At 41.2% G+C, this 24,238-nt stretch overlaps 1 protein-coding gene across 5 annotated transcripts in view; it reads right to left on the bottom strand.

Annotated features, from left to right (window-relative positions):
- The window catches only part of exoc6b (exocyst complex component 6B), a 108,428-nt gene that overhangs the window by 6,444 nt on the left and 77,746 nt on the right, over positions 1 to 24,238 (bottom strand). The window lies entirely within an intron of this gene.

The raw sequence follows: 24,238 nt of genomic DNA, 5'->3' as shown, positions 1-24,238 counted from the left end.
TGGAATTTGCTTAAATACATCTTCCCTAAATTCTTAAGAGAATTTTTGTTTTTACTATTTAGCTTTTTACATCGTACATATACTGTGTCTTTGACTCTATGAATACCGGTTAATATTGTCTGAATAGAGATAATGAATTAGCACTTTTTGGACTTTTTCCTCTTCACTGTTTTTTGTAATTCTCATGCCTTTTTTGTAACTTTAAAGACACCTTGAAATGGTCTCTTTACTTCTTAATATGATGTAATTCCTGGTAAAACAGGATGTCGAGGTGAGACATATTGCACTAAGAGATCACTTTAAAGTGTTAACAGATTACGAATTTAGGAGAGAGGCTGGTTGATTCGATTGGAGGGGCAGAAGGGCAAAAATTCTAAAAAATCTGTGACTTGATTTTTTTGTGGACACCTACATGTACCAGTACAGGACAATGTCACCTTTAAAGATTCACTGTTTTCCTGGACGTTTAAGTGTCTGTTTTAAGGCGCCTTTAACGTCTGCAAATAAAACTTGGCAATGGCAATTATCAATGCACAGTTAAAAGTGCCAAAAGTTGGGTTAGCATTCCTATGGAAGATCAGTATTCATGGTAAATGATGTAAATGGGAATCAGGCCGCGGTGCCATAAATCTACCATGGCCCCATCACAGGCGGCACCATTCTCTAACCCTGACCCTGAGTACATTTAAACTGACTTGACGTACCTTTAAGCTGCTTTTAAGCGCAAACCTTGAATCTGTAGCTTGAATTTGACTAATTATCTTTTCAGCACTGCCTTAAAATGGCTCAAAACAATCCAAAGAACACTGGTTTTTAAATTTCATTAACATTTTGAGGCCACATAATGAAATCCTTTGACAACTCTGCACTGCTTAAATTCAAACTTCTGACTCGGTAATGTTATCAGCTACAGTGTAATGTCTAAGCTACTACTACTACTACTACTACTACTGTCTAAGTTTGAACCTAGTCACAACATAATGGTTAACTAAAAGGAGATTTATGTATCACTAAACAAAAATGGGTTGCATCATACTAAATAGTTAAAGATGAGTTGTTTCTAAACATTTACAGCTAATAGCTGCCAGGTGTGAAAGTTAACTAGCCAAATGACCTACGTGACTAACTTTTTAGGCTGAAATTCCAAAGAGCCGGTGTAATATGTTGTCTTATCTGACCCGACACTTGACCAGAATGCTGTTTGATAAAAAGATGTAAAAAATTTCAAAATTAGATCACACAAAAGCATTGCATACCTCAAATTGCAAAACGCCGGGCCAGCAAGTGGACCAGATAACATCTGTTAGGTTAGCGTAATCATGTATTTCCCCCCATTTCTAAATGAATACGACTAACACTGAAACACAAATAAAAGTCATACCAACATTAACAAACGATAATCAGTTAAGTTTATCTGTTTACCCTCCTAAATTTTTTTGCTGTTTTGATGCAGTTTGTGATGAGTTCCTGTTTACACTATAGCTTCTGACGGAATGATGCTACAACTGTTTTCATAGCCACCGATTTATTTCTTATGTTTCAATGGTGCAACCGTATTGTAATGTTTATGTTCTCAGCACTTAACAAATGATTAACTGACTTTTCTCTCAGGAATATACTGTATTGCTCAATTTCTGGGATTTTTTAGGATGGATGTATTCACATTCAGCTAAATACAAAAAATAAAAAATAAAAAATGCTACGGAAGAGAAAGAGTGTGGAGGGTTGATGGCAGGAAGGAGAAAAGGTGGCTGAGAGTGAAGGAGAGGGGGCTGAAGTCTTCCTCTAAATGGCCCACATTTGAAACTGTTGCATAACCTGCTGCTGCCCTGCTGAACTCTACCTAACACACACGCACACGTGCGCACACACACAGAAACAGGTCCAGGCAGGCAAACCCGTAAGCCTGCAGACATACACACTCTCCGTCTGTAAAACGCGCACACACAAATATATGAGCAAGGAGCCCCAGTGAACTCTGGGTAACACCAAACACACACAGATCCAGAGAGAGAAACCATATGTGAGCAAGGGATGAGAGAAGAGGAGGAGAGGGAGGGAAGGAGTACAGAGGGATGGAGAGCAAAACCACATGTGGGAGAGGGAGAGAATATAAGTGAGAGTAAAGATGGAAAGAGACACAGATGGAGAGAAATGCATAACAGCACAGAGAGAGAGAGGGTAAAGGAAGGGCATATGAAGATGGATAGATAAGATCGAGGGTAGGGGATGAATGAGTGGTAGGAGATGGAGGTTCGCCAAACAAGACAAACAGGAAGCAGAACAATGAGGACAGAAGTTGTAGGTGGCACACTATCAAAGTTTGGAGAAGAAAAAGGAAGTGACAGAAGCAGGAAAATAAAAAGGTTGATTTTGAGGTTTTTGAACAAATCTGTTCTCAAATTTTGTGGCATCACACCAATTTGACTGTCATAATTTACTGCTCGGTCAACACCACCGTGCCTATTTTTGTCCTGCTGCCTTTGCTGACCTGCAAGAAATTCACTTGTTTAACAGGAAACAGAACCAGGTCCGTAGCACTGCAGGAGTGACCTGATCTGGAATATCTGCCTCGCGCTCAGAACCACGTAATCTTTCATGACAACTTTTATAGACAGCTGACTTTTGGAGCTCATGGCTGGCCAACAAGCAGACGTCTAATTGGATTCAGACATTTACTGTCATTCAATAACAATTACAGCAGTTCAAATCTAAAGGTCATGGACTTGATTTTAAATCGGGCAGGTCGTTAACGAAAGGATTGATACTACTGTCCTGCTGATATGTTGCGTCATATGTTACCCCTTTTTTTTCTTTGCTGCTCGTGTGAATGCGCGGTGCGGCAATCACCTTGTTAGCTTAGCAAATCCACACATACACATTACACTTGTTTTTTTTTTTTCCATTAAAAACTGCCTTGTTTTAAGACGTATGTGTAGTGGTCTATTAATGATTCATTCACCACAGAAATCATGACAAACGGCTCTCCCCTGCATGATAGTATGATAGCACTTAGCTTGCTTTTAATAATAAAAAGTAGTGGTATCTGTATCAATATTGGTGATTCAGCTCCAGAGCAAACATTTTGTTGAATCGCTCACCCCCATTTAATTCCCCGCAGTTTCCAATCCGACATCCGGTCTACAGCAGACGCATTTCAGCCTCGCTTTTCAGTCGTCCATCTCACATCCATCAGACAGGGCAGGCACGATTTAAAACAATCCAGCTGTCTCTACAACTTGTGTAATGGCTTGTACAACAATTTTTACGCGAGGAGTGATATGTCCCTAAAGAATAACCGAACACCGGGCTGAATAGCAGTGTTTTACTGCTCTCTCTGGTTGAAAGTTTCGAGCCTGTTGCACCGGTATGACACCCAACAGTGCTATCACGGTGTACCGACACACCCCCGGATGTCCACTTCTACATCACTGCAGCAAGGTGAAACCCCTGGGGTTCAGCAGAAACAGGATTTTCATTGGGTGTCGAGTTTCTCTACACTGAACGTCTACTTGCTCAGTCATTTTAAAACTGATCTAGACAAAAATGTTGGCTAAACATAGTTCCTTAAACCTCAACCAATACTGAACAATTTGACAACTAATTTCTTAAATCTGCAAACACATAGTTTAGAGTTTCAATCAGGTATTTACCTGAGGATAGAGAATATCCACCAATGTAATGGCTGAACTCCTAAATCCAAGCCCAGGGAACCATATATATGCAGATTTTTGTGGAAATTAACTTTCACTTTTAATTTTCAAGACATCCAGCTGAAAACCCAAACCTGCAATGAAACTGTTGAATAAACACGGTGGATTTTTTTCAAAAATAACTTAAGCACTTAAAGAAAATAAACATGCATTTTACAGTACAGTGCCATACGAAGCCAGAAGGTCCCTTAATGTGATCGAATCCTGTATGAGCCCAGCACCCACAATAGCTTTTTAGTGCTACCTAATGTTACTGTTTACATTTTAACTTTACCATTTTAACTTTAACAGTTTAAGGACTGAATGAATCACATGACGTAGATTTAGCTCCAGCATGTATTGGTCAAATCTATCTAAAAAAAGACTTGGTATAAACTGCATGTGACAAGAGATTCTAAACTACGTGAATAATGCAAAAGGCTCTAATGACATGCATCAAGTGCTTCTTTTACTCTAATTTCTCTATTGTGATTGGAGTAAATTTAACAAGTAAAGGGATCAGGGCTTTCACCTAGGTCACCTCATGAGTCATTCATGAAAACAGGAAGTGTCCCAAATATTTTCTGCATTCACAGATGAGTTATTAAAACGGATGTTTCCTCTAAATCTGGCTTTGAGAGGAGAAAACAAGACGAATGGTCCATTTGGACTTCCTGATCTTTTCCTCCATCCCTCCCTCCCTCCCTCCCTCCCTTCTTCCCACTCCCACCATCTCCTATCACTGTTTTCTTCTCCTCCTTCCCTTCCTCCCTCTGGTCCTTTTACTTCTGTATTCATCGCTCGCACTCTCTCTCCTTTGTCCCCGAGTTCACCCTTGCACGGCCGAGGTTTGACCCGCTAATCCTCCCATATAAACAAGTACAAACACACGCACGCACGCACGCACGCACACACACACACACGCACGCACGCACTCACGCGTTGCATGAAAACAGGCTGCATGTGCACGCATAAACAGGTAACACAAATAAAGGCAGTTACACGAAGCACAAATATTATCTGTCTGTGAGGTTATGTGAATAAATATGTCAGTTAATTAGGTACATATACACGAGAAAGTGCGAGTGTGTGTGTGTGTGTTTGCGTGTCAGCACAGCGAACACACACAAGCTGTCTGACTTTTAATGGTGTTTGTCAGAATGTTATCGTCTGCTTATGTGCAGCAGTCATTTGAGTGTGCGCTTTGCTCTGTGTGTGTGTGTGTGTGTGTGTGTGTGTGTGTGTGTGTGTGTGTGTGTGTGTGTGTGTGTGTGTGTGGTAAATACAAGGAAAAGGCATGCCAGATAGCTTTCTGTTTAGTGGAAATAACCCTGAAAAGCTGCATTAACAGACACTCATACATAGAAAAGAGATGTAGTCAGCAGGCAGACAATGTTGAGCAACACACACAAACACAGTAATCACACACACCCACACACACACACATCCACACCCACAGATAAGCTGGGAGCTGAAGTCCAAGAGATTTTCATGTTGTCTAAGACCGGATCGCTGTCTTTACTCTGGAATCAGGCTCAGTACATCTCTCTTCTTTCCTTCTTTCTTTTTTTTCCTCCTCTCTCATTCTTTTTGTATCAGAGATAACGGAAAACAAATGCTCCACAAAAAGATTCTCACCAGGAGTGAAGATGAAAGAAGGAAGGAGGGAAGAAGGAATAAAGGAGAATGAGGCAAGGTCATAGGAATTAAGGAAGAAAAGAAGAAAATGAAGGAGATGAAAGGAAAGAAGGTTGAAGGGGGGGAGAAGAGAGATGAAAGTACAAGAAGTAAAAAAACATAATAAGGGGAAGAAAGTGAAGAAAGTTGAGTGAGAAAAAAAGGATAGGAGATGAGAGGAGAGAAGGAAAGAAAAAAGAAAAGAGGACAGGAGAGGTAGAGCTAGATGGATGGGAAAAGAGTAAATTAATAAGAGGACAGATGATGAGGGGATGCGAGGAGAGAAGGAAGCAAAAGAGAAAGAGGAAAAGAAAAGAGAAAACGAGTAGAAGAGGGAAGATGAAAGAAAAGAGAAGTCGAGACAGATGAAAAGTTGAGGATGAGAATGACGAAAGAACAGGGGGAGGTAAGGAAGTAGAAATGGAGAGGGGGTAGAAGAAGAGAAAGAGTGTGAGAGGAGTAGAGGTGAAGAGTGAAGAGATGAGAGAAGAGACAATGAGAAATGAAGTAGAAAAAAGAAGAGGAGAAGGGCAAAAAAGATGGAGGGACAGGGAGGGAGATGAAAGAGGAGAAAGAGAAGTAGAAAGAGAAACGAGGAAAGGAGATGACAGAAAAGATAGAGAAGAAAGAAGGGAGGAAGAAAAGAAGAAGAGAAGAAACAGGAAGATAAGAGGAACTGATTGTAAGGAGGAGATACAGAGAAATGGGAATAAAGAAGAGGAAAGAAGATGACGGAGGAGGAGGAGAGATGATGTGAAAGAAAAGTGAAGGAAGAGGAGGAGAAGCAGAGAGTATGTTTTGAGGAGGAGGGAGGAGAGGATGTGAGAAGAGAAAAGAAATAGAGAGAGGAGGGGAGGACAAAAGGAGAACGGAAAAGGACAGGAAAGGAGAGAAGAAAGAAGTGGAAGTATTTGAGATGAGAGGAAGAGAGAAGAAAAAGAATAGGAGAAGGGAAAATGAGGAGAACAAGGAGAGCAGAGGAAAGAAAAGTGGGAGAGAGGGAGTTTTGGGTGAACTTGAGGTCAGTAGGTAAGTTTGGAGGGAAGGAGGGAGGAGTTGAGGGTACAAACAGTAGGAGAAGAGCAACAAGACGGGAGGAGGGGGAGAGGCAGATAAATGAAAAGAGAAGAAGAAGAAGAAGAAGAAGAAAAGAAAACGAAAAGGGACAGCATGGGCTTTCCAAAAAACGAGCCACACGCGAGCCAGCAGGTCCTCCTGGCAAATACACACACACACACACACACACACACACCTGACCCCCGATTCACCCTAAACACACACACACACACACACACACAGAAAGAAGCGGCAGGTCTCTCTCTTCACCTCTCGCTGAACTTCTCTCTCCGTCTAGCTCCCCCTCTCTCACCTCGCCATGACCTCCCCCGTGCTATCGCTCCTGTCTCCACACACACACACACACACAGATTATTGCTTCCTCTTATTCTTCTAGGGGGACGAGCAGAAAAACAAAGTGACGTGTTACCCTCACATTTCTTGTTTGTTTTGTCTCATTTCTCCTCTGCTAATGGTGTTCTCTCCCTCCCTCTGTCCCCCACTCCTCCTCCTCCCTCCCTCTCTTTGTTGCTACTTTCTTTTCTCGTTTCTACCCTCTCTCTCGCTCTCTCCCTTATTCTGATTCGCTCCATCACTCCTTCCTTTCCTTCCTGGCTCCCCCATTTACCTTAAATTTTCTTCCCCCTTTTTTGTTGCTGCTCTCAATGTTTCCATCCCTCCATCCTTGCTCTCCTATTCTATTTCTTCTCCCACCTCCTCTCTCTCGCCCCCTTTTCTTTCTTCTCTTTCCCAGTATTTCAGCTCTATTCCTTCTTCTCTCCACCTCTCTATTCCTTTTTCTTTCCATCACTAGCTGCACTCTTGCTCTCATCTTGTTACCATCCATCCCTCAGTCCCTTTCTTCCCCCACTTTTAATCTGTACTCAGCCTCTTTTCATCCCCTCTTCCTCAAATCTTTCCTGCTCCTCTCCTCCTCTTATATTTCTACTCTCTTCATTCTTTCAATTCCAACTTTACTGTCTTTCCATCTCCCCATCCGTCCATTATTTTCCTCTCTATCTCTCCCCCTTTCTCTCCTCTCCTTTGCATCAGCTTTAGTCCATTTTCATCCTTCCCTTCCCTTTATTCATACTCCTCCTATTCTCTCTCCTCCATCTCTTCATTCTCTAATTTCGTATTCTATCAATCTCAATTTTATTCCTTCTTCTATCTTTCTATCCCTCCTTCCACATTTCAAGCTGCAGTCCCCCTACCACTTGCTTTCCACGCTGTCACCCTTTCCATCCCTCCTTCAATTTCCTCTCTCTGTACATCTCATTTTCCTCTCCTCACCTTCTTTTTACCTCCTCTTCCTCCTTGTTACAGCTCCTCTCCTTTTCCTTCTACTCTTCTCTCCATGTCAACTTTGCTCTGTCTTCCCATCTCTCCATCCCACTCTTTCCTTCCCCTCTCTCTCTTCTCCCCTCCTCAATCTCTTCCTCCTCCTTTTTTCTTCCTTTCCATGTCTATGTACTCTCCTCCCTCTAATCTTTCTCCCCCTTTACCTCCTTTCCATCCCCTCATCCCTCCTTTCTTTCTCTATCTTAATGTTGCCTTCCCCCCACTCTCCTCTTCTCCCTCTCCTTCCCCTCTTTTTTCCATCTCTTCCTCCTTCCCATCCTTTTTCCCTCCTCCCCTCATTCTCGCCATTTCTTCCTTTCTTTTTCACTCCATCCATACCTCTTGCTCCCCTCTCCTCCTCCCCCTCTTCCCCCTAAGTGTTTAGCAGACTTGTTAATGGTTATTCCGGCTGTGGGCAGGATTTATTTGTTTAGGACCGTTGGGGAATTGCTGTGTTCCCGCTCCTAATGGCCAAATGTCAGGTTCACCCAGAATTCATCATGTTCACACACACACACACACACACACAAAACACACACACAGAGTTGTGATTATGTAATGTTTCTGCTATGAAGGAATGAAATTTGTGACCCTGAACCAAAGATCATTTATCTTGACAAAAGAGGGGAAAAATATGAAATGAGATGATAAAAATGCATTTTCTTGATTTAATAATTAAAAAAATATTTTCAAATTCTTTTTCTCGTGCATATCTTCACTCTTTCTTACACTCCATTATCCAGCCCTTCCTCCCAACATCCACTCCTCTCACAGCTGTCTTAGCTGTCCGTCTCTTCTTTAAATTTGACAGGGAAGAGGTCAAAGGTCACTAAAAGCAAGAAAAGTGGATTACTTTTATCAGGAAACTCAGCCATTTTGGCACCCGTCCATCTCTCGAGTCTGTTCTTTCCAAATCTACCTTCCTCCATCCATCATTCGTCCATCCATTTATCTACTGCACTTTCAAGGGATGACTTTAGGGCTGCGGCTAACGACCATTTTAATCATCAATTAATCTGCTGGTTATTTTCTCCATTAATCAACTGGATCACCTGTTACTTTTTCCAGACATGGAGGCGTCTCTCCTCATGAAATGGACCATGTCTTTTCTTCTAAACAAAAAGCTGTTGGATGCAGAACGGCAGATTCCAAACGAAGACCAACCACAGCAACAGTTCCCAGTTCCTCAACACTAAACGGAGTCATGCTCTAACAGAGTCCATGCAGTTTTTGTCTGGATCAGCCTCCCGTTGCTGCCAGATCAGATAAGTTCAGAGGTCACCAAAGGCAAAGAAAGTTCTTCTGACCGTCGCCATGGGAAAAAAAGTTTGCTTTGACACCGGTCCGTCATCAGTCGTCTCTCCCTTCTTTCCCTCACTTCATCACTAAATCCTCATTTGAGTTCAAAGGCCACTGCCAGCACACGCAGACCACACTGACACCTGTCAATCAAGTCTCTTTCTTGCCGTCTGCCTGGGGTATGCTTGAGTTCAAAAAAGAAAAGGGAAAAGAAAAGAAAATGTCTTGGTCGTTTGTGGAGGAAAATAAGGATGGGGCATTTTGACACCTGTCCATCACACTGGTCACCTCTGTCCTTCCAACAAGAATTCAACTCACTAAAAGCAGAGAGAGTGGTTTTTACCTTTATCAGGAAAAAACAACAACAGATGTCTATCATCTATGAATTTCTCCCTCCCTACTTGCCGCAATCTACATCTTTCTTTCTCTTTGCTTACATCTCTCAATCTTCCACTCTGGGCCGGGTTTCGGGGTTAAAAGGTCACTTAAAAGAGCAAAAGTGTTTTCTTTTGGCCAGAAAAAAAAAAAGAAAAAAGATTAGTTTGACACCTGCCTATCAATGTCATGGTGACCTGCCACAGTTTTCTAGGACAAAGGTCTCAGAAAAGAAAAGAAAAAAAAAAAAAAGAAATTTTCAAATAAAGTTAAGATGTTATTTAATACCAGATTAAATTTTAAATTTCAATGCCACTACAAGAAAACAATGATAAACCAACAGCCTGTATGGCCTGACTTAGAAAAAAAACATTTATTAAGTTTAAAGTGTGCGTTAAATGATATCATTTCATTATAGGTCTTTAAACTTAGGATTTACATTATTTTAGATAATCCAACATATTTTCTTAACTTTGAGACAAAGATGTTTTAAAGAAGCATTAAATGCAAACTACATTTGATTTCAACTGACAATTATTTCACTGATTCACTGATTAATCACTTGGTCCATAAAACATCACGCAACAGTGAAAAATGCCCATCGCAATTTCCTAGAGCCCAAGACGATGGCTTAAAATTGCTCATTTTGTCCGACAAACAGTCTAAAATCAAAAGATATTCACTTGACTTTAACAGTAAGATAAAGAAAAGCAACAATTTTTTTACATTTGAGAAGTCGGGCGATCTAATGTTCGGCATTTTTGCCTGAAAAATCAAAATAAATAACTGTAAAAGAATTCTGCCCCACTATTCAATTAATCAACTAATGTTTGGGTTTTTTAATTACGATTACTGTCATCATCTCTAATCTTTAATTTCTTTTTGAGGTTAAAAAATGCCCATCATGATTTTTCTGAGCCCAAAGCGTCCAATTGGCTGTTGTATCCAGCTACCAGTCATAAACCCTAAAATGTTAAATTTACAATAAAATAAAACAGAGAAAAATAGCCAATCCTCACATCTCAGAAGCCTGACCAGTGAGTGTTTGGCATTTTTGTCTGATGAATGACTTAAATCACTGATAATCACACACTTCCTATCATATCGAGCCTGTCCGAACCTGACTGGAGTGTCAGAACCAGGTCAGAAACCAGTGTGGTCCATTTCATCTGCAACACAAGCTGACTGACAATCTGCAGCAAAAAGGATTGTACACTTAACCCCAAACTCCGCTCTTGACCTCTGAAAGCAAGGGGTCAAAGGTCATATTCAGAGGTTATCGGGCAATGTTGTCTGGCTACTGGCACTCTCCATGACAGACACTTTTCCACTTTTACTTAAACTCCAACAAACAACAAAAAATTTTCCCACACTTTCTTCTTTTTCTGCGTCTTCTGTTTCTTTGCTGTATGCCAGCAACATTTGCTTCTAACTTCATATTTTGAGTCTATAAGAGGCTCTTCATTATTATCCTTATAACTGCAACAACCAAACTTGTATCCTGCAGCTTGAACTGTATCACTCCATCTTGACCTATGAACGGAATGAAGTAAGCTTCATCGCTTCGCAACAGGGAACAAGTTATTCTTTCTTACTGGAGGGCCAAAAATGAAATCAAAACCAAAACCTTGTATCTTTGTACGTCTGCCCGCTGCCTCATTTTTACGACCGCAGCACACTGCTGCCAGTAACCACAATACAGCACAACCTCCACTGTGATACTCCTTCAATGCACATACTGTACCTTATTAATCAACAGTGGGTCGACTGCTCGTCATGTGCAGGGTAATGAAATGCAGCAAAGTAAGACAAAGATAAAATCATGGTATTTCATTGCTCCCTATAGGAAAGTTATCTTACCCTTTGCAGAGAGGTCAGCGGTCAGCTACAGCCGACAGCACCGCAGCACCACTGTAGCTTACTCAAGGGCACTTTAGCAGGCCGGATGACTGCCATAGAGGAGCTTTGCTCTGGGGGTTACATTCAGACTGATTCTTTAATCACAAACATGTAAACTATACTCAGCTACGCAGCAAAAGCTGGACAAATTTTAGGCTCAGATTTGGTTGGGGACTCCAGCCGATAAAATAACTACCAGACACAGAGGCCGGCAGATAACGTTGTTGTTTTTGCCCTACATATTTCACAGCAATGGTTAAACTAGTCTCAGAAAACCTTCTAACCTATCTGTGTCTGCATAAAAGCACGCTCTTTAGTATCTCTCACAACACATCAACTGGCCGCCACCTGTCAGCTGATCAGTAAAACCACAAACTTGTATTGTTGGCCACTGGTGCGCCATCGGAAGGGTGAGGTATCTTGCCCGGGGGCACAAAGGCAGTATGTGTTTAGGAAGGGGACAGTACTAGTCATTCGCTTATCCAAACCAGAACTTCGCAGTAATCTGAGGTATTTAAACCAGCATGTTTTTGGTACGCAGCAGGAAGTTAAACAATGAGCTGAGATACCAGTTTAAAAAAACAGGTAAAATGATAAAATTCAACACACACCAGCCATGTCGCAAAATTTGATTTTATGCTTTTTGTGAAACATGGGTCGACATGTCTTAGTGAGTCTCTTAACTCCACCAGTGTGCAAAAGCATTATTAGAATAAAAATCTTTGCAAACCTGAATGTGTGACAGGTGGATTGCTGGGCAGCATAGCTTGAATAAAAGTGAAAAAACTCACAATGCCTGATATATTTATTCATGACATTTTGGCCTACACAGCCTTCATCGGGTGTAGTGAAAGCATTACTCCCATGAAAATTTGCATAATGCAAAATTTACAACTCGTACTTGTTGTTGGACTTACAAGCTAAGTTATAAATAAGGTATTGATTTTTGTAAAACACGAGCATAATTATCTTAAATCACCATTTACACAAAGGACAAAAAAGTCTTAGTTAAGTTCCATACTTGCCTGAAAAGTGTTGCATATGACCATACGGTCATTTTGTTTACTTTATGTGGTGAGAGACTTGTATATGGACAGTTGTGTGGACCTAATCTTTCTATTTGGTCACTTAGAGTGTGAGTAATATATTATATTGTTTATATTTACACTGAAGTAAATTAACTATGAAAAAGTGATGGATGGGAGAGAGAGAAATATGTAGTACGCAACTTCTAACTCAAGCTCCACTTACTTTCTTTTTTTGTGGTAGTTTACAACTGTTGTTGCTCAACTGAGCGTACTCGGGCCACTAAGGAAGATCACGAAATGGAACCAAAAGTTTCTTTGTCTGTGACCCAAGGTCACGAGTTAATGCCTAAAACTAAAAACTCCTGTGTTCAGTCATGGACGTAATATTACTGATGCAGTGATTCGATAAATTGAATCTGTGCCGATATGACCTTATTAAAAAGGACCGGGTATCTGCCACACATGACCGATCCACATTAAATACCGTTTCTTAATCACTGTCGCTATAACAAGGATGACAAACCACCACCACTTTATCAGTCTGGAATGGTGAAATGAAAATTTGCACCATTCTAAACGTACGTTGTTGTGTTTTAAGTTTTTAAATCTCGGTTCGAACCTTATGTTTCCTTACACTTGATCCCAAAGACCTCCAAACATTGAGGTATATAGATGCATAACTGATTGAGAACCATGGCAGGGGGAATCATGAACTTGGTATCATGCATTCCTACTTTCACGCATTAAGGTGACACCATCAAGTGTCTGAAGACTGAATGATTTTTGACAAGAGTGAATGAGAAGATGGCTCCTAAATGACTTTTGCAATCACATCTTCTTGTCCCAGGCGTGTTTCTCTGAACTCTAAGCTACCTTACTCACACAACTAACTTATGTCCTCTTTCTCCTTCTTTGTCTCAAACTTTTTCCCTTTCTATTGTCTCCTTTCTCTTCTCCCTCATCTTTCTCTCAATTACTCCGTCCCTCACCTCTCTCACTTCCCTATCCTCCCTCTCGCTTCATCGGCAGTGACAGAGAAGTTGTACGACCCCCTAAAAAAGTGAGAAGGCTGCAATTGAATGAGTGCGGAAAAAAAAAAAAAAAGAAACAAAAACGAGAGAAGAGTGCTGGTGGTTCAACCAGGGGTCTCCGCTGTCAATTAGACACTACACAGACGGAGAGAGGGCGAGCGAGAGACATAGATGGACAGAGATGGAGTGGGAAAGAGAGAGAATGAGAGGAGGTAAATGAGAAAGAAGAGAGAAGAGTCAAAAAGAATGATTGGGGAAATATTACAGGACTGCAGGAGAAAGGGAAAGGAGGGAGCGAAAGAGGTCAGGCGGAGGGTAACTAGATGTTACGGAGGAGGAAGAAGGAGTGAGTGAGAAACAGGGAGACGATAAACGAGTGCAGGCTGAAGTCAGAGGGGCCTGCTGGGAGCTGCTCTGTGCACTGATAAAGCAAATAAAGACAGAATACTCCAAAACAAACAGGGCTAGAAAAACAGCGGCTTTTAGCTGCGCTCTGAGCTCAATTTAGATTCAAGCACTTTTTAAAAAGGTCAATTTGGCCTGTGCCACTTTTTTAAAGTCAATTTGCCTCCAGACACTTTTTAGAGGTTAATTCTGGGCCGGGAGTTCATTTTGGGTTCGTCCACTTCTCAGATTTCACTTTAGTAAAGCTTTACCCACTACTGGAATTAGATTAAAATACTTTTTATACTTATTTTGCATTAAACATGTTTATGTAGATCCAATTACTTTTGAAGTTTGTTTAAGGTCGGTTTTTCAGTTCAGTGTCCACCTGAATTCCGGCACTTTTTAATTGTCAATGACGGCTAAGCCACTTTGGTTAACTGAATTTAAGAACTCCCCCTCCACTAAGGAACACACACAGGTAACAAATTACAGGAACAGCCTGAAAAATGAGTGGAGAAACAGGGAGACGATAAACGAGTGCAGGCTGAAGTCAGAGGGGCCTGCTGGGAGCTGCTCTGTGCACTGATAAAGCAAATAAAGACAGAATACTCCAAAACAAACAGGGCTAGAAAAACAGCGGCTTTTAGCTGCGCTCTGAGCTCAATTTAGATTCAAGCACTTTTTAAAAAGGTCAATTTGGCCTGTGCCACTTTTTTAAAGTCAATTTGCCTCCAGACACTTTTTAGAGGTTAATTCTGGGCCGGGAGTTCATTTTGGGTTCGTCCACTTCTCAGATTTCACTTTAGTAAAGCTTTACCCACTACTGGAATTAGATTAAAATACTTTTTATACTTATTTTGCATTAAACATGTTTATGTAGATCCAATTACTTTTGAAGTTTGTTTAAGGTCGGTTTTTCAGTTCAGTGTCCACCTGAATTCCGGCACTTTTTAATTGTCAATGACGGCTAAGCCACTTTGGTTAACTGAATTTAAGAACTCCCCCTCCACTAAGGAACACACACAGGTAACAAATTACAGGAACAGCCTGAAAAATGAGTGGAGAAACAGGAGGACGATGGCCCCGTCCATAGGGCAGGAGGGGGTCACTGAACGGTTCGATGAGTATGCGAATGATGGGAATCATATTCTACGGCCTTCACAGTCACCAGATCTCTACCCAGTTCAACACTTATGGGAGACTTTGGACCGATGTGTTCTGGCTAATACAAAGCCTCATAATAATTTTGGTTAAACGTTTGTCCAGTCTGAGTTGGACAAATGAAGAGAACGTCTTCCAAACCTACAATCTTTTTCGCACCAAATTCCCCCTTTTTCTTACTGTCCCTCCCCTGCAGCTCAGCAGAGAACCACTGTCCAGGGAAATGGAAACAGTGAATTTTGCACATAAAGACAGGAACTCTGACTGAACTGGCATCATATTATCTGTACCTTTAGCTACTCGGGAAAAAGTGACCATACACTCCAAGATCTCCATCTTATAAAGTTATTTTTGTGTATCATTGGCCTAAAAGCCTTATTTCTTTTTTTAAACAAGTCTGCCACTGTTGTGAAACACTTTTAGCCGTTTCAACTACCTCTAATAATCAACCTAATTTTTTAAATCAATTTTTGAAACGTCTTAGTTCAGACAAGAAAAAGATTTAAATTAATTTAATTTTAATGTAGATTTTTTTCACCTGTTTTAAGAAAATCATGACATTTATGACTCAGTATTACAGAAAATGTATCTGTTACCATGGAGACGTTTTTTGCAGTGTGCTCTTAAAAGTCTAAAGAAAATCTCCTTGTAGAAAATGGGAAGTAGGGATAAAATTAAAAATAATCTGTGGTGCATTTGGTAGCACAGTTTGTAATCTCATGACATTAACTTATTAGTCATCTGGATCAGAGGTTACCAGACTGCTCATCAGGAGACATAACGGATGGCAAGATAAATCAGAAGGTTCTCTGGAGGATCATTAGAGAGGTAAGAAAACTGCATCATATGTTATGATACTACACATATTCTATTATATTTATTTTTTTATGACTTTTTTTTTTTTTTTTTAAAGAAGGTAAACTAATTTTACATCTCCTAACCAAGGTAAAATCTCTTTTGGCTAAAACAGCTCACATCTTATAGACACAGGCAAAATGTAAAAAGAGGTTGCAAGACAATATTTTGCTTTAATTGGTCAGTCCAACTAGTCCAGAGCCCCTAAAATTTAATACATTTGTGGCCCCGTAATTTCTCTTCAAACAATTATTTAACTGCAGGGAAAAATTTAATTTGCAGACAGAGAAAAATGAGACAATCAAGTGTTTCAAAACATTTCACTGTGGATTGCAGTGAAACGCATCTCTCACTGATTCTGTCTCCTCAACAACCCCAAAACAGGAAACAGTTGAAAGGTGAGAGCAGTTTAAGGGTCTCAACTTTTCGGTTTGACCATGGATTGACCGCAGAGTCTCTCTCTCTCACACACACACACACACACACACACACAGGAAGGGGTGTAGATGCAGGTCGTATCAGGGAGACCGACAGAGAGGTCAAGACTGATAACACAGAACAATGACCTGACCCGGTCAACACACGGTCACTGTGTGAGTGTGTGTTTAAAAAAGAAAAAAAAAAAAATTGTATGACTGACAGTCATTATTTTTGTGTGACTGAAGATGTGGTCCATGTCTGAGAGAGGAAGACGTGGGTGTGTGTCTATATCTGTGATTTTATGAGTCAAAGCCATTTATTAATGTGTGTTTGAGTGAATTTAAGTGTGTGTGTGTGTGTGTGTGTGTGTGTGTGTATATATCTGAGTGAGTTTGAACCACCTTGACCCCCCCAATTCCTGACCGCTACTTGACCATTGATCGGAAGAAGCGAACCACCGCTCCCCACCACGACCAATCAGGTTGCTGAATAGCCCTGTTGCTGTGACCACCGGCTGACCTGTTGTCACGCCGATAAGGCCGGCCACAGACAGGACAGGAAGTTGAAGCAGAGGCCGAGAAACAAACACACACACACACACACACACACACACACACACACACACACACACACACACACAAAGTGAACTCTCCCACACAAATAATAGCTTGAACTCTGCAGATATGGGCACACACACTTTTCGAGCAGGGACTATTTTTTGCTGCGTTATCTTGAGCGCAGCAGGATCATCAACAGCTTTAGTGCGATCAGAACCTGCTGTGCATGTATGTGTGTGTTCCCAGTCAGCTGTAAAATGTATACAGAAAGATGAAATGCGTGCTTGACAAGCAGACGGGAGACACAGGTGGGTGTGTGCAAGTAGCAGATATACAGTATCTCTGGAGGAGAGTGTGTGTGTGTGTGTGTGTGTGAGATCAGATAAGGGTGTTTTGGGGGTCTTACAGCTACTTCTCACCCCTCCCTGGCACCGATACTTATCCCACTGACCTTACATTGCACCCGTTATTGAGCTGTGTGAGTAAAACCTCTTTTACCTCGTCGGTGTGTTTGACAGAGACATCAGCCTCCACGACGCCTTGTAATCGCACTTTGGGGGATAAAAGAGGAGGAAACAGAGACCGAAGGACAGTAGATGAGGAGGAGAGTTGGACGAGAGAATAGCAGAGGCAGAGGAGGAGCGAGAGGAAGGAGCGGAGCTAGATAGAGATAGTCAAATTCATAAAAATTATTCTGAAAGAATCGAAAATGACAAGAAAGTTTAGGGCTCTGATTCAAATGGAGGACAATAGCATTATGGGCAGGTCAGCTTCTCTCCCATTTGCCACTTTGTTTCCTCTCTGCTACATTATCATTAATTAATTATTAATTAATTTTTCTTTATAAATCTGATATGATTTAAAAATCTAAAATCTGATAATCTAAAATAAACAAGCAAAAAAAATTTGAGCGAAAATTGATTTTAAAATCTACATTTTACAGTGCAACCACACAGTAGTTCAAGCATTTGTTAATCTATTTTAAGCTCACAAAGAATCATCATTTGCATTTACTCCTCATTTTGTTCTGCAGTTTTTTTTATTATTATTATCACAAGAAGATTTTCTGGGCTGTGCTCCTTGCAGCAGGAAAAGAAAACAACCTTTGAGTGGTTGTAGTGATTTTCAAATCCTGGTGAAAATCTAAAATTAAACTTTGGACGGATTCAAACAAGTATGTCACTGCAACCCACGCAGCCTAATCCTCAACTTTGCACTCTGTTCATTTTGCAGAGGCGGCTGCAAGTCAGCAAATTGTCACCTTTAACTACCATTCTTTTTTTCTCTGCCCAACCCAAAATGCTTCCACACATTGCTTCTCACTGGGTTGGTTTTGTGTCAAAATTACACGTCACCCAAGGCCCACTAGTTTCTCCATTTTGTAATAGCAAAGGGAACGATTGGATTTTAATTTCCACCAGATGATTAGAGATTGAACTGTGTCCCAAAACATGAGCGCCCTAGTGCCTTCGAATACAAGGAGTGCCGTTCTAGTGTGCAATTTTAATTTTTTTTAAAAATCTATTTAGTTTTTATTGTTATTTTTTGGCATCAACTATCTGGGTTGCCATTCAGAATTCACAACTGTGCTTACTGCACATTTTCATGATGTTAGACTTTTTCTTTTTTTTTTTTTTCCTCCCCTCCATCATTTCTCTCCACAACAAACAAACCAATGCATGACTTCCTGTGCAGCTTTACATTGTCACACCGCCTCATTATTTCGGTACGCCACAGATCAAACACGCAATTCTGAAGGATCTTAGATTTAATCCAAACACTCTAACGTCCAGCGGGGATGAACTACAGCACTGGACACAGTTTCAAGATACTATTTTACAATGAAAATTGTCGTCAAATACAGCTTTAACTTTCTCAGATCAGCTCTGGAAAGGACAGAGAGAAAAACGGGGGGATGGGATGTAGTAAGACTAGTTGGCCAGAACTGGACCCAGGATGTCACGGTTGCATGGTAACATGGTACGTCTCTTAGACTGCTCAGCCACCATGACGCCCAATGGACTAGCATTTCTATGTGTTTGTTTGTGCGGAACCATCAAAAGCAACAAGTTTTTGCTTGAGGGTGTCGCAAATGTGCTAGTGCGTTTTGTGCGACCTGTTTGCATCCATGTTTATGTGTGTGTTCGACCCTTGTTTGTGTGTCTCTCTCTCTCTCTCTCTCTCCCGCTCTTCCAATAGATCGGCAGGCGAGCATTTAGATATCCGTCTGCTGCTCATCCTCCCTTCGCCCTCTTTCTTCTCTGCTCATCTCGCTCTTTCACCCCTCTCCACTCCTCTATTCATCCCCCCTTCTGTGACCGGTCAAACGGATGAAGGGAAGTGTCAGCCTCCCGAGGAGAGAGAGGGGGAGAGAGGTAGAGCGACAGAGGGAGAGACAGGGGGGAGAGAGAGACCACCCTGTATGTCCGTTTCACCCGCCATATCACTTTCACCTGACTGCACTCTTTCACTCGCTATCCCTCGCTTTTTGCTCTGCTCCGTCAACATTTTCACGCATTCACGTCTTGTTTTCTCTCTCGGTGAGTTCAGAATCTGGCCAGAACGCGCTCTCTTTTTCGTTTCCATCTCCTCCTGTCATCTTCCTTTGGGTTCATTCATCCACTCCTTCTCCAGTCTTTCATATAAACTTTCTCCCTCATTTACGCCTTTCTGTTCAGATTTTGCACTTTCACCATCTCTTTCTGTCTGTCTTCCACTACATTTTTCTTCCCTCCTTACGTCTACGTGCTTGTCGTCTCCTCTTTCCCCATATGTCTGAGTCTGGTGAAGAGCGGAGAGTTCAAAGGTCAAACCGTTGCTGATGTGGTCGAGCATGTGCGCTGGCGGTCGTTCAGCCCTGACACACACATGTACGGTTCATCCCTCTCTTGTCAGCAGTCCCTTTGCTGAACCTGAACTGTCACACACAAGGTTTTACAAACACGCCCACAAGCTGCAGCTGTCCCAGCGTGACCACAGTCCTTAGGAATGTGACAGTAGCAGATTCTTCTGTCTCCTTCCATCTCTCTGACTTCGCCTATCTCTTCCTGTCCTCTTTCTCGCCTCGGTCTACCCTTCTCCTGGCCCTTTGCTTTTTTTTTTTCTCCCCTTTAAATTTTCCTTCCCCACAGAACTTCTTTCCTTGCCTTACTTACAACTTGACTACCGAAAGACTTGAAACAGAAAGCTGGCAAGCTTCAAGTTTTGACCTGGTGAGGTCCGGCAACAATAAAAAATGAATAAGTCGGTGACAGACATGCTTAGCTACGGATCTTAAATATTTAATTATTAGCCCTGTGCTTTGAAAGGACTTGGTCTCAGCTACGTAAAAACACAGGGAAAGGAAAATGTTCAAAGGCCATATCAGTTTATTATCCAGTATATAGCGTCTAGACAGAGGTGTACCTTGACTTACAAAGGCCTCTCTTTCCCTGTATTCTGTTTGTGTTACTTTAATTAGCTCCTTCCAGAGTAAAAAGCAAAGTAAAGCAAGTCGAACTGTATATTTATAACACATTTCATTCCAGGGGGAGTCAATGTGCTTGTTTAAAAACATGTATATCAAGTCCTCTCTCTGTTTCTGTTATTTAGTCTACACTGGTTTTTGCTTCTCTCAGAGTGCCGGTTAAGATGTCCTGCCATTTCTGGTAAACAACTGCAATCCTGAAAAGGTCTGAATCTGTTATTTTTTTGTAAAATTTTTGCTCAGCTGTCGTCTGTGTGTGTCAAAGCTTTTGAAAAGCGTCACTTAGGTGTTTAACACTAGCCAAACTCAAAGAAATGTCCCTGATTAAAGACCCTCCATGGTTAGTCCTTGTCTGGTTCAAGTTCGAAAGACACTAAAGGAACAGTTTGACATTTTGAAAAATACATGTATTCACTTTCATGCTAAGAGTTGGATTAGAAGCTCGTCACCACTCTCATATCAGTACTTTAACTTATCTGAGATTAGCATAAAGAATGGAAACACGGGGAAACAGCTAGCCTCTACGAAGTCACTGCACCCAGCCAAGATATCCAGCACATAACTACCAGTAAAACCACAACTTGTTGTTTTTACATGGTTTATTGTATGGATTGAAACATAAAATACAACCTGTTAATTAGTGAACTTTAGAGGTCCTGGTAAGCGGATTTTGTTACCTATAGACAGAGCTAATCTAGCTACTTTCCCCTGTTTCCAGTCTTTGTGCTAAGCTAAGCTAACCAGCTGCTGACTGTAGCTTCATATTTAATGGACAGACACGAGAGTGCTATCAATCTTCTCCTCTAACTTTTGTCCAGAAAAACAAACAAGTGAATTTCCCAAAATGTAAAACAACTGGTTTAACCTTTGATCTGAGGATGAATTTCTCAAATCTTATGCATTTCTCTCTACATTAAATAAACAAATAAAATCTCCTAAGCTCCATAGCCCTTTTCTTCTCCTCTTATTTTCTACTTGTCCTCTTTACTTCTGTATCCATCCATTTCACCACTTTCTAACTTCCTTTCTCCTCCCTTCTTCCCTCTTCTGCTCCTCGTCCCTCCACATACAGGTGTAGATTTCAGGTCAACTTGGCTAAAGACAAACTCCGGATAAAACTCCAAGAAATAAATCAAGCTGACATACTACAAGCTTAAGAGTAGCTTAAATGAAACTCCATCTATCTTCATTTCAAGACAAAAACAAAACTTTGGCAGGTATACAAGACTCAGGAGAATTACAGTCATACTTTGCAAACCTGATAGTATCAATACTGACATTAGGTTAACTGCTAAATAAAGAGACGCAGGCCTAAACAATAACGTTTTTGAGACAATATGATTTTGAGCGATTATTTCCTGGAAGAGTGCAACATTTATTTCAGTGGAAGTCAGGAAACTGAAATGAAGCAAGGAGTGTTGAGTAGCTTGTGCACTCAAGGTGGGAACAATGAAGTAACAAACAAATGCTGACAGAATCAAGTGAAGGCTTCCTGCTGCGGTGACGGACGACCTCGCTCTGTGCAAGTCGTTTTTCATACTGTACAAGAAGAAAAAACAGCAAACAGCTTTTTCTGGAGGAGGAAAACAAGCCCTCGCATGTGCAACTTACTAGCCAACTCAGTCTTTGCACATCATCCACTTTTAAAAATCAGTTTCTGGTTTTATCTCACCAATCACAGTACTGCATGGTTCCGAGTTAAAAGGACAATATAATTTAAAAAAAAAAAAAAACGAACTAATTTTCTGAACAAATCTGCTATGCTTCTTTCAGACTTGCACAGTCCAATTTAAACACATACCAAATCTCAGCAGGGCACATAAAGATCTTCGCTTCTTAGATAACTATATCATAAACAATACTTTGTAAAAGCTGTGCTAGAAATGAAAAATTCTGAACTTATCCGGCTGTTACAGCTGAGTGAAACCAGCAGTGAAGGCCTCTACAATGCACATATAAACAAAGGCCTAATTTGAAAGAATACTGTACAAGAGCACTAATTACACTCAAAAAGTCAAAGTTTTGCAGTTTTATTATGTCAATATTTTTCGGTCCTAACAAATGCTCTGCTGATGCAGAGAAGGGGAGTGAGACACAACTGCCTTATGCCTCATGGCAATTCGCTGCCTGAAGTGGGTGTGAATCTGACATTCACACCCACTTCACACAGCGATTTGGCAGTAAAAAAAATTATCAGACATAAGTCCCCCAAATACGACATTAGAAAGGTGTGGGTGGAGGGGGTTTCAGATGATGTTCAACCATTTGACAGGCACTTCAGTTTAGGAATACTGATGCCTTTACACTTACTATTTTTGGCTAGACTACAACAGTGTGCCAGCCCTATAACACCGAATGTCTGTCGCTGACTGAGTGATGAAGTTACACCACTGGTGGTGTTCAAGTTTCCCTATTGCTTTTGCTCTTTCAAAATGAACTGGCGTAAACATTTTCTATAACGTCATCGGGGGCGTTTACAGGCAGTGATCCCAACTTAGAGCCTTTGTCGCTAGATTTACTGACTTTTCAGACCCCTTTAACGACTTTTTTTTTTTTTGTACAAAAACGTAGCGACAAATCTAGCAACTTTTTGGAAAAACCTTAGCTACTTTCCGTAGAAGACAGTCACCAGTACTGTTCAGCAAGTGCGAGGTAGGGCTTTCTCTCCGTAGACACACCTCTCTATGCTTCTCATTCAATTGACTGCATAGCAGCTGACATAGATGTAAATGAGCCTCTAACTAGAGTTATCATTTTACAAGTAAATATAGCTGAAATCACAGCAAAGCCGTCGTCTTTAACTTATGCATTTGGTGATTTTGTCAGGCGATGTCGCGGTTATAAAATCAGGGTTTTAACAGTGCAGAGAAGCAGCTTGAAAGTGTCTGCTGGTTAACATGTCGTCTTAATGGGCCGCGTTTCAGTCACTACTTCATACTTGTTCTGTTGTCTGACAGCAGAAGCAGAAAAACATGTACATGAAAACAGCTCAGTTGGGAGTTCAGCTGAATTAAGTTACTGTATATGTGAGCACAGAGAGTAGGAGAGTAGAAAACAGATAAAGGGCTGAAACCAACTGACACTAGGCAGAAGGCAGATCGACGCAGTGAATGATTATGCTAATTAGTGTATTATGTCATCTACTGAGATTTAGCAACTTTTCGAGCAGGCTTTAGCTACTTTCCATTAAAAGTAGTTGTTTACAGCGGTTCCACGACAACTTCGTCAACTACCTCTACTACATTTAAACACTTTCCATTTGTATTTGCTGGTTCCTCATTTGGCTTTAACCTTGTTGGAGGCCTTTTTTGGAAACAAATGACCTATCTATGGACTTTGTTCTGGAACTTGTCCTACTCAGTGAAGTACACTGTATGTCATTTGGATGGTTGGTGGTTTTAATGCTGAAGAGGGAAAATACATTTGATACTCAAATTCACCAGAGTCTCTTAAACTGCAAAGAAAGTCAAAATATGATGTACAGAAAAATCATTAAGATGGTAATTTTATACATAGTGATACGTTTAGCTTGTGTTTTCCCTAAATTATGTCTCCATACCTTCTTCTCTTTCCACCTTTCCTTCTCTTTTTCCAACCATCTCTCCCGTCCCTCCCTCTCGCTGCCTCGTTAGTCTGGGTTACAAGGAGGTGAGATGGAGGTTCCCTCTCCCACTGGGCCTCATCTCATCCCTTAGACTGTCTCTTACCTCCGCACACACAAACGCAAGCACACACACAGGGGGAGAATCTGCTATCCTGTCACTGGATAATCGCTACTGGCTACGCCAGTCAATCTGTGATCATGCACGCACGCACGCACGCACGCACGCGCACACACACACACACCAACACACACACACACACACACACAGTGAGGATAAGGGGAGCAGTTGTCATGCTGTGACATGTTGCTTTTGGAGCGCAAGAGGGAAGCCTCGTGAGGTAATGGTTGGGACACACACAAACTACAGACAGAGGGAAAATAATACTGAAA

Source organism: Xiphias gladius, chromosome 12 (assembly GCF_016859285.1).
Source record: "Xiphias gladius isolate SHS-SW01 ecotype Sanya breed wild chromosome 12, ASM1685928v1, whole genome shotgun sequence".
Lineage (NCBI taxonomy): Eukaryota > Metazoa > Chordata > Actinopteri > Istiophoriformes > Xiphiidae > Xiphias > Xiphias gladius.
Note: the sequence above shows the minus strand (reverse complement) of the source record. Positions and strands in the feature narration are given on the sequence as shown.